The sequence below is a fragment of the Schistocerca americana genome, chromosome 4, assembly GCF_021461395.2.
Source record: "Schistocerca americana isolate TAMUIC-IGC-003095 chromosome 4, iqSchAmer2.1, whole genome shotgun sequence".
Lineage (NCBI taxonomy): Eukaryota > Metazoa > Arthropoda > Insecta > Orthoptera > Acrididae > Schistocerca > Schistocerca americana.
In genome coordinates this window covers 472,045,199-472,055,826 of record NC_060122.1, presented here as the reverse complement: position 1 = coordinate 472,055,826, position 10,628 = coordinate 472,045,199, and the positions used below count along the sequence as shown (strand labels likewise).

The 10,628-nt window shown below is 45.0% G+C and overlaps 1 protein-coding gene across 1 annotated transcript in view; it reads left to right on the top strand.

Annotated features, from left to right (window-relative positions):
• The first annotated feature begins 3,439 nt into the window (after positions 1-3,439).
• Positions 3,440-10,628, top strand: part of LOC124612385 (centlein-like) — a 569,059-nt gene continuing 561,870 nt past the window's right edge. Inside the window, exon 1 of the mRNA XM_047140562.1 lies at positions 3,440-3,559. The gene's annotated coding sequence lies outside the window, so the exon portion shown is untranslated. The remainder of the gene's footprint in view (positions 3,560-10,628) is intronic.

Genomic DNA, 10,628 nt, shown 5'->3' with positions numbered 1-10,628 from the left:
GGGCCTTGTTTCGACTCAGGTCTTTCAGTGCTCTGTCAATCTCTTCACGCAGTATCATATCTCCCATTTCATCTTCATCTACAAAAAAAATGTTAAAATGTGTGTGAAATCTTATGGGTCTTAACTGCTACGGTCATCAGTCCCTGAGCTTACACACTAGTTAACCTAAATTATCCTAAGGACAAACACACACACCCATGCCCGAGGGAGGACTCGAACCTCCGCCGGGACCAGCGGCACAATCCACGACCGCAGCTCCTTAGACCGCTCAGCTTATCCGCGCGGCTTCATCTACATCCTCTTCCATTTCCATAACATAGTCGTCATGTACATCGCCCTTGTATAGACCCTCTATATACTCCTTCCACCTTTTTGCTTTCCCTTCTTTGCTTAGAACTGGGTTTCCATCAAAGCTCTTGATATTCATACAAGTGGCTCTCTTTTCTCCAAAGGTCTCTTTAATTTTCCTGTAGGCAGTATCTATCTTACCCCTAGTGAGATAAGCCTCTACATCCTTACATTTGTCCTCTAGCCATCCCTGCTTAGTCATTTTGCACTTCCTGCCGATCTCTTTTTTCAGACGTTTGTATTCCATTTTGCCTGTTTAATCGATATTAGGAGGTATCCTTCGATCATAGATACTAATAGACTGGGCAAGCAGTGCAGCGGCTATACATCTGGCGTGGCTGCAACATAGAATCACGTGACTGTTGGCAGAACGTCGGCGGGAGTTCAAGGCAGCTTTCTGATTCCTGATTTCACTTCCAGTATTTCTCAGTGGATTTCCTGCTAACTTCACCACATTAAATGTAGCTTATGTAAACACAGCTAGAAGTGATAAATTATTGCGTAACCACTGTAAAAATTTAGTTTTACAGCCATTACTTCACAATGAACTTTGTGAACTGCTGAAACACTTTCGATGTTCGGCAATATATTCGCCGCGAATATTTCAGTGTTACCAATTATGAGATGCATTCTCTACTAACAATACGCGTTATGCACTGCATAAAATGTAAATATTGCGTGTGTGTGTTTTAGTGCCTTGGTTGCAGAAAGTGTTATAGACTTCATAAATCGGCGTAAACAACGAAACCTGTAACGTAAACACACGTGTTCCCATCGAATGTAACGAACTCAATTGTGTTGTTCACCCACAAAACGTAAAGCAGTTTCATTTGAAAGCTCTTTTTTGGTTTAAAAAGTTTGTTTCGTAGATGTATCAAATAAGATATCTACAAAATCAGTACCTACTTACATGAATACTTGTTCCACAGATCATGCATACGATACTTCGCAATGATGTGTCAGTTTAATGAAAGGTAGACCTATCATTACATTACAATTCTTCCAATCACTTATTTATACCCAAAAAATCGTCTACTGAGTAGGAGCTGTCATTCATAGATTCTTTTAGTTTGATTTGAAATGCTGGTTGGCTATCTGTCAGGCTTTTAATGCTTTTTGGTAAATGACCAAAGATTTTTGTAGCAGCATATTATTTATCCCATACATTACAGCTTATTATCTGGAAACTAATATAGGCCATACAACTACCTTTTTGCAAATGGTATTCAGTATTTGTTTCTGATATTCGTATGTTTTGTAACTGGGAAGTACAAAATAAAACTAAACCCTGATGAGAAATCAAACCCCTAACTTGATTTTGCAAATTGTTCTTTAAAATAATACCAGCATAATTCACCCCTTTTTGTACCAAAGTCAGATTTAATCCAGTATAGTAAAAATCATCCTTTCTTCTTATGTAGTAGCAATGCACATTGCCATATATATATATATATATATTCTTCAAAGTGCTTCGAACAGATGCGTGTGTGCGCAGTGGGCTTGAAATCTTTTCGATTCACTGCCTGTATCCACATCTGCCTGCGCCCTTCATCCTTTGGAAACCTATACGAAAGAGAAAAAGCAGCTTTGTAGCTTACCATTTCAAGAAATATATACGATTGCAATGTGCGCCTGGAAACACACACAGCACTTCCAACCGCCAGTTTACGTAACTGTGGCGTTCTGGGTAAGGATATGATACACACAATAGTTTATCAGTATTCAAGAAATGCCGCTAAATTATACTAATAATACTTACACGTGAAATTTAATGTTACTTCCCTTCACAAAACGCTCGGTACAACCATAAGCACAACAGGATACCACCATTGTTTTGCCAATAGTCACGTGGTATAGCAGTAAAGATGTTGGTGCCACGAAATATACGTCATGACCAGTCTACCAATATCTATGGTCGAAGGAGGTATCCCATGATTTTTGTAATTTGGTGTACGAACGTAGAGTGGCTGAAATAGACTCTGAAAACAAATGGTTCAAATGGCTCTGAGCACTATGGGAGTTAACCTCTGAGTTCATCAGTCCCCTAGAACTTAGAACTAGTTACACTTAACTAACCTAAGGACATCACACACATCCATGCCCGAGGCAGGATTCGAACCTGCGACCGTAGCGGTCGCGCGGTTCCAGACTGAAGCGCCTAGAACCACTCGGCCACCGCGGCCGGTCTCTGAAAACACTGTCTCGCTATACGGTACTGCATGTATATTAATCTGTACTTAATCGATGGACCCAAGTGCATCAGTTGTACAGAGGAAACGCCATTTTTGGCCAAGAAGTAAGGACGAAAGCTTAGAAAAATCAAGGTGGAAAGGATCTCCTACTCAAGAAATTGTATCTTCTCAAGTGCCATGGTATGCGACATGCGACACCACACAGTATGCTGTCATACTGGTTCAGCCTTGATCGCTAAGCGTCGACTGTACCGGGCAATCTGTCATTGTATTAGAAGATTTCCCACATTTATTCGTCGAATAGTAAAATTTTATGGAAGCAAACCAAAAAAAGAGTTTTAAAAACACATATTAGAGAATTTTAACTATGTCAATCAACTTTAAAGACTAGAACAAATATACAAAAAATCTATCAACATTTTCAGATTTGAAGTTGTGTAAACATACAGTGTCTTACGCGGTATAAGTTCAACAAACGTTTTTAAAAGTTCATTTCCTGTTTATTCAGTTTGAGGAGGGTATTTTTGCTCGCCATTTTTGTTAATAATTGACAAGAATTTCTCAAGATTTTTGGTATCAACAATGGCAATTTTAAATTTTTCGTGCCCCCACTTTCACAAAATTTCTGCTGACGCCCATGGCGCCAGCTGTAACTAGCACGTTGGAGAAATACTGTGCGTGCACGAAACTGATAAGAATCTGGCAGCGTCCCCCTCACCAGAATGGGAGAACGCAGGTCGCACGGTGCCAGATGCGGGCGCGGCGACAGCTGCGCCGGGAAGTAGGCTTCAGCCGTCCTCCCTCCGGTGGCCAGGTAGGTGAAGCGCAGTGCGCATGCGCACCGGCACGGCGCGTGGGACGCCGCGGCAGCTACAGGTGGCAGCGCGCGTCAGTTGTGCGGTGCACTCCGAAGGGTTAGCACGCGTCAGAGGAGCGCGGGTCAGACCGGCGTCACATCACCAGCCAGCCGACATTACGACACGCGGCGACCCCTCGGCCGACCGAGCGTCACCCTGCAGGTCAGTGCAGCGTGCCGGCGCCCGCTGCTGCTCCGTAATCGACGCACGTTACGCCTGCGCATTGCTACGCCAGGACAGTTGGTTATTTTTTCCCCTCTACTTCGTACGAATGTGTGCTACCTGGGAGAGAAGTGTGCATATCTAGGCAGCTAGTGTTTCGGATCGAACATTTGTGTGTAAATCTGTTTCAGCACATGTGCGCCGACTTGACTGACGATAGCCGTACCACGTGAATACCTGCACTACTGGTTGTGTTACTGCTCTGTTGCCCAGGCGTGGTCACTGTATCGTTACACGTGACCTCCAGATGACATTTGATTTCACGTAAGGATTCGAATCCATCCAAATAAACCAGAAACAATTATTAATATCTTACGAAATGTTTGTTGAAGAATTAACACTGCCAAGTTCGACGATTTTTACCAGTACGTTGCTAAGATCACCGCCGCTGTCATTCGGACACTGTTCTATTAGAGGTAGCTTCATTCATATAAATCGCTATAACTCACACACATCTGAATCGTTTTGTACGTTTCTATAGTTTTTTGTTTTGTTTTATCTTATAAAGGTTAGTTTCCGTTAAAAACAAAAGACTTCTATCAACACGAAGCCGGCTTTTGAGCATTATGCTGTTTTACGAGGCATAGTGCTAAGGGAAATGGACTGACTTCCGACCCATACATCAGAACAACCAATTAGTTGTGAATGAGATAGTTTAAACTTTGAAGTGTAACCTGAACAATTGCACTACACAGTGCTTTTGCGCCCACAGGTAACTGTTAAGGTTTTGTCATACTAACCAGCAGAAAGACACCAAAAGGTCTAATTCCGTTTGAAACCAGTATCCTTAGATCAGCAGTATGATATTTTAGACATGCCGACACGAAACGTATCTCCATTTAGCCGCATAAGAATTTCGTCATTTGCACTGAAAGCAATCGCATTTCCATTCACGTATTGTCGTAATTGCCGTATTACGGCTTTATTCATTTCTGATGACAATAATAAAAAACAAATGGCTCTGAGCACTATGGGTCTTAACTTCTGAGGTCATCAGTCCCCTAGAACTTAGAACTACTTAAACCTAACTAACCTAAGGACATCACACACATCCATGCCCGAGGCAGGATTCGAACCTGCGACCGTAGCGGTCGCGTGGTTCCAGACTGTAGCGCCTAGAACCGCTCGGCCACTCAGGTCGGCTGAGAATAAGTATATCGAAGGTAGTAACTTATTGCAAACTGGTCGCTTAGGTCGGGTGTATAACAAAAAGTGTAATCGTTTAACTGCAAATATGAATTCGATAAGAACTTTCTTCAAAAGAATCAGATTTTAATGCCGTGTCTGGTGCATTGCTACAGCCAAACTGAATCAATGATTGCTCTAGAAACTTTATCGACGTCGTTGCAGGGCACTATATCATACTTCATGCAGTCGCCCGTCGTTGAAGTACACCCACTGTCATAATTACGATAACGCTATTCGTTCCTAGAGCTTAGCACAGTTTGCTTCGCGGTACCTCCATTGATGACATTAGAGGGGGAACCTTGACAACCGGATCTGACTAATGCTTAAACCGCAGCTTCACCCGTACCATTGTCTTTAGGAATTCAGAGGAGGGACGTGAAACGTATACTGGTTTCGCACTGAGCAACTTCCGCATATTTGAACCTTTGAATTCATCGATCAGACGCGCGTTACTGTGTACTCTGCACGACTTCCAGTTGTCTGATGAGGCAATATCGCATGTGTGGTTGTCCCGGCAACGACAAAATATTGGAGTTCTCTCTCCGGTCAGATGAGCAAATACCAGATCCTCAGTGCGTGTGGCTATGTGGTCTGCATTCTAGTGGATTACACGCTCGCCTTTGGTTCAGGGGGACACGAAGAGGCCGGATATCTTCGTGTCCTTCGACGGACTGGGCCATCTGCCGGCTGACACTTTCACCCCTTACCGACGATCAGGCCAAAACGAGGAGCGGTATGCATAATCAGCCGGTGTATCCACTGGCATTCTCCAGGACCAGAAGTAACCCATCCGGTCTCCAGCTTGATCATATGGGTAATTGGCACTATACGTATAAATAGCGCCATAACATGCTCCTTGTCACTTTTCATGTGTATTTTTGTATAATTTCAAGCGTCCGCTAGCTGTCGTGCGTATTACGACTTTTATCCGTCGATACTCCGTTTCATCCGAAGAAATACACTGAGGAAAATGGAAAGTATGTCACTGTCAAGTACAAGTCGGGGATTTATCAAACTTTCTGAATATGTTTTCACATAACGGGAACTAATTGATTAAACTTTCGTTCCATTTGGAAATGATGTCCATCGTCAACATGAGTATGAAGCGTGACACTCCCCCTCCCTCTGAGTCATGAATATGCTCTCTGATTTGTGGTGACATGAAAGCGAAGAGCCTCTGAACGAGGAATTTCTTATCGTGCCTGTAACATACGCTGAGTCAGTCCATGAAGATTGATGACTGAAGGCTGGTATGGAAGTTTGTCTTTCCATTGCATGCAAAACATGCCCTACGGGTGACAGATCAGGGGATCGAGCAGGCCAGCAAAGGATTTGTACTTTCCTCAAATCATTTGTGATGTGAAGTGTGGTACAGGTTCTTGTGTTATAATGCTGGAGTATGCCATTTGGTATCCTGGTGATGGAGGGTATGACATACTTTCCACATGCTTGCAAGCATTCAGCCTTTTTTCAGAAATTAGTACATCAGTACTTTGTCGTATTCTGTGCACCAGTGATCCATCTTTCCGTCAGAGTCAGTAGAACGATCCTTCGATCGTCTCGTGGTGTACACCTTCAGGAAAGACCTGAATCTAGTCTTCTTGCAACGTTGTTGTCTTGACTTCATCTGGTCACACTTGTTCTGTATCTATCGCGCTACGGCCGACTGTCTGTATTCCCATGCCCCTCGACTATTCTCAGAGTCCGAAAGATAGCAACAAGTTGCACGTTGTAAGTTTTCTGCTTTAGGAATCTCTCTCTCTGTGTAGTGTAGTGTAAGTGCATGAAACTCATTACTGAAAAATGTGATCACTGAAGCCTTGTATTGCTCAGTCGAGTTGGTTCAAATGGTTCTGAACACTATGGGACTTAACTTCTGAGATCATCAGTCCCCTAGAACGTAGAACTACTTAAACCTAACTAACCTAAGGACATCACACACATCCATGCCCGAGGCAGGATTCGAACCTGCGACCGTAGCAATCACGGGGTTCCGGACTGAAGTGCCTAGAACCGCACGGCCCCCGCGGCCGGCCTCAGTCGAGTGAATAGTGGTGTGTTGCCTGATGTCACAGTGATTCAACATCTCAAAAATACACCGAAATAAAACCAATAAAAATTGCACATCAAATGAACTACTTCACTTTGTGTCTGAATAAATTATCAAAATTACTTTAATAAAAGTTCCCTGCTGATTTACGTAGCTAACTTTCGAAGTAAAACTCAGAAAACGAATAATGTTTCAGCCATGGATTTATCACACTATTCACTAAAATGTACTTTGTATACAAGAAAATAACTTCCAAACTGAATGTAAAGTATATGGCCTAATCACTGAAATGACGTTGTTCTGAATGTATATTGTAACTGTTCGGCCCTGAACTACACTGGCGGGAAAAAAAATCGCAACACGAAGAAACAAGTAATGTAGAGTAATGAAATTGCGGGAATTAATTTGTCCAGGTAACGTCTAGCTAACTGCCTTGCCGCAGTGGGTACACCGGTTCCCGTGAGATCGCCGAAGTTAAGCGCTGTTGGGCGTGGCCGGCGCTTGGATGGGTGACCATCCAGCCGCCATGCGCTGTTGCCATTTTTCGGAGTGCACTCAGCCTCGTGATGCTAATTGAGGAGCTACTCGACCGAATAGTAGCGGCTTCGGTCAGGAATACCACCATAACGACCGGGAGAGCGGTGTGCTGATCCCACGCCCCTCCTATCCGCATCCTCCTCTGAGGATGACATGGCGGTCGGATGGTCCCGGTAGGCCACTCGTGGCCTGACGACGGAGTGCTAACGTATTTAAAAGATTAACGTTCCAACATCACAGGTTAATGTAAGTGCGAGATAAGCCATTGAAAATGTGAAACGCTGGTATGTTAATAACTAGTGCAACTGCCAAAATCTTGAACGCAAGCATGAAAATGTGCATGCATTGCGTCGTACAGGTCCCGGATGTCAGTTTGTGGAGTGGTGTTCCACGCCTGTTGCAGCTGGTCGGTCAGTACAGGGACGGTTAATGGTGGTTATGGATGAGGCTGAAGTTGTCGTACGATGATGCCCCATATGTGCTCGATTGGAGACAAATCTGGTGATCGAGCTGGAGAAGGCAACATGACGACACTCTGTAGAGCATGTTGGGTTATAACAGCGGCATCTGGGCGAGCGTTATCCTGTTGGAAAACACTCTGTGTAATGCTGTTCATGAATGGCAGCACAACAGGTCGAATCAACAGACTGAGGTGCAATTTTACAGTCAGGGAGCGTGGGATAACCACGAGAGCGATCCTGGTGTCGTACGAAATTGTAGCCCATCCATAACTCCAGGTGTAGGTCCATTGTGGCTAGTCCGAAAACAGGTTGGTTAGAGGCCCTCAACTGGCTTCCTTTTAACCAACACATGGCCATCACTGGCACCGAGACAAAACTATCTTTCATCAGAAAACACAACAGACCTCCATCCTGCCCTCCAATGAAATCACGCTTCACGCCAATCAAATCTCAAATGGCGGTGTTTTGGGATCAGCGGAATGCACGCTACATTGCGTCTGACTAGGAGCTGTCCTCGAAGAAACCGACTTGTAATGGTCCGTTGTGTCAGTATGGTGTCAACTGCTGATAAAATTGCTGCTGCAGATGCAGTACGATGAGCCAGTCGTACGGCGAATACGATGGTCTTCCCTCTCGATCGTACCACGTGTTGTCCGGAGACGGTCTTCCCTCTCGATCGTACCACGTGTTGTCCGGAGCCGGTCTTCTTGCAACCACACATTCCCGTGACTGCTGTCGGCAGTCATGCACAGTGTCTACATTCCTGCCAGGCCTCTCTGCAGTATCGCAGAAGGAACATCCATCATCCTTCTACTCGTAGCCCTTGTACGTGACCTCGTTCAGGCTCAACGAGGTGCTGATACTGGAGTCGTCGCCTTAAAGGCATTCTTGACTAACATTAACTCACAACTTCAGGTTTCTAAGATAACTAGCGCTCATGACTGGTAAAGCGGCCATTTAAAGCAACTTGATCAGCATCCTCATAATGGCGCTGCAAGCGCCACTCTTATACGACTGGTACGAAATCTGAATACACATCATTTTCCAGATGTAGAAACACACCTACCAAACTTGGTTTATATTGCACAACTGATTCTTCCGTCAGTGTATAAGACAAAAAATAACACATGTGAAACTTCCTGGCAGATTAAAACTGTGTGCCGGACCGAGACTCGAACTCGGGACCTTTGCCTTTCGCGGGCAAGTACTCTACCAACTGAGCTACCCAAGCACGACTCACGCCCCGTCCTCACAGCTTTACTTCTCGTCTCCTACCTTCCAAACTTTACAGAAGCTCTCCTGCAAACCTACTTGGGTAGCTCAGTTGGTAGAGCACTTGCCCGCGAAAGGCAAGGTCCCGAGTTCGAGTCTCGGTCCGGCACACAGTTTTAATCTGCCAGGAAGTTTCACGGTCCGCAGCTCGTGGCCGTGCGGTAGCGTTCTCGCTTCCCACGCCCGGGATCCCGGGTTCGATTCCCGGCGGGGTCAGGGATTTTCTCTGCCTCGTGATAACTGGGTGTTGTGTGCTGTCCTTAGGTTAGTTAGGTTTAAGTAGTTCTAAGTTCTAGGGGACTGATGACCATAGATGTTAAGTCCCATAGTGCTCAGAGCCATTTGAACCATTTGAAGTTTCATGTCAGCGCACACTCCGCTGTAGAGTGAAAATTTCATTCTAGAAACATCCCCCAGGCTGCGGCTAAGCCATGTCTCCGCAATATCCTTTCTTTCATGAATGCTAGTTCTGCAAGACGTAATGTTGTCTTACTGATGATCATGATGATGACGGAGGGGATAAAATTAGCACTTCCTTTCTCGAATAGCACCAGCAGGGAGCAGAGCTTAACCTCCACAACTTTCCTCTCGGTATTAATCAGTATCTGATGAATTTTTTTTCCCACAGGATTCGAACAGTCTACCCCGCGTCGAATGTCGCAGTGCCATTATCTCAGCGACGTCGGCTGCACAGGTGAACAGACAGAGAAGTTGGCCGTTACTGATACTGCTCAGTGCTCGCGGTGCAGCAGCTTACAAACGTTATCATATCTGTACAGATAATCAATTAATCCACGAGCTGAAGGAGATGAATCGAGACGATGTGGCTAATGTGATACGCTGTTTCCACTTCGTTCTAATTATGAAGCAGAAGCCGCCGTGTTAGCTTGCAGTGTCGATCCGTTTTGCTTGACAGGCATAAATCTGGCGTAAGTGTGTCACAGACCCTTGCTGCACTGAGTTAGGCATTCACGGATGGAATGTGAATAGAATGACTGCTTATACACCTCTATGCGAACTGCACGATCTCTACGGGACACTGACGTAGGGGCTCAAGAATATTCGTAGTCCCTGCCCGAAGAATGTTTCTTGAAGTCCATGAAACGTATTCGCAGTTGCGAATACAAACAACCGTCAGCTGTATAAGGGAATGCCGACAGTGAAAATTTGTGCTGTACGAGGTCTCGAAACGTAATTTATCTTTTTACGTGAGCGCTCGCCTCAACAGTTTTGGCTATCAAATGGCTCTGAGCACTATGGGACTTAACATCTGTGGTCATCAGTCCCCTAGAACTTAGAACTACTTAAACCTAACTAACCTAAGGACATCACACACATCCATGCCCGAGGCAGGATTCGAACCTGCGACCGTAGTAGTCGCACGGTTCCGGACTGAGCGCCTGAACCGCTAGACCACCGCGACCGGCTTTTGGCTATCCTCGCACGAGTCACGGCCAGACCCAAACTTCTATATGTCGTCGTTCCAGCGTCACAACCTGTA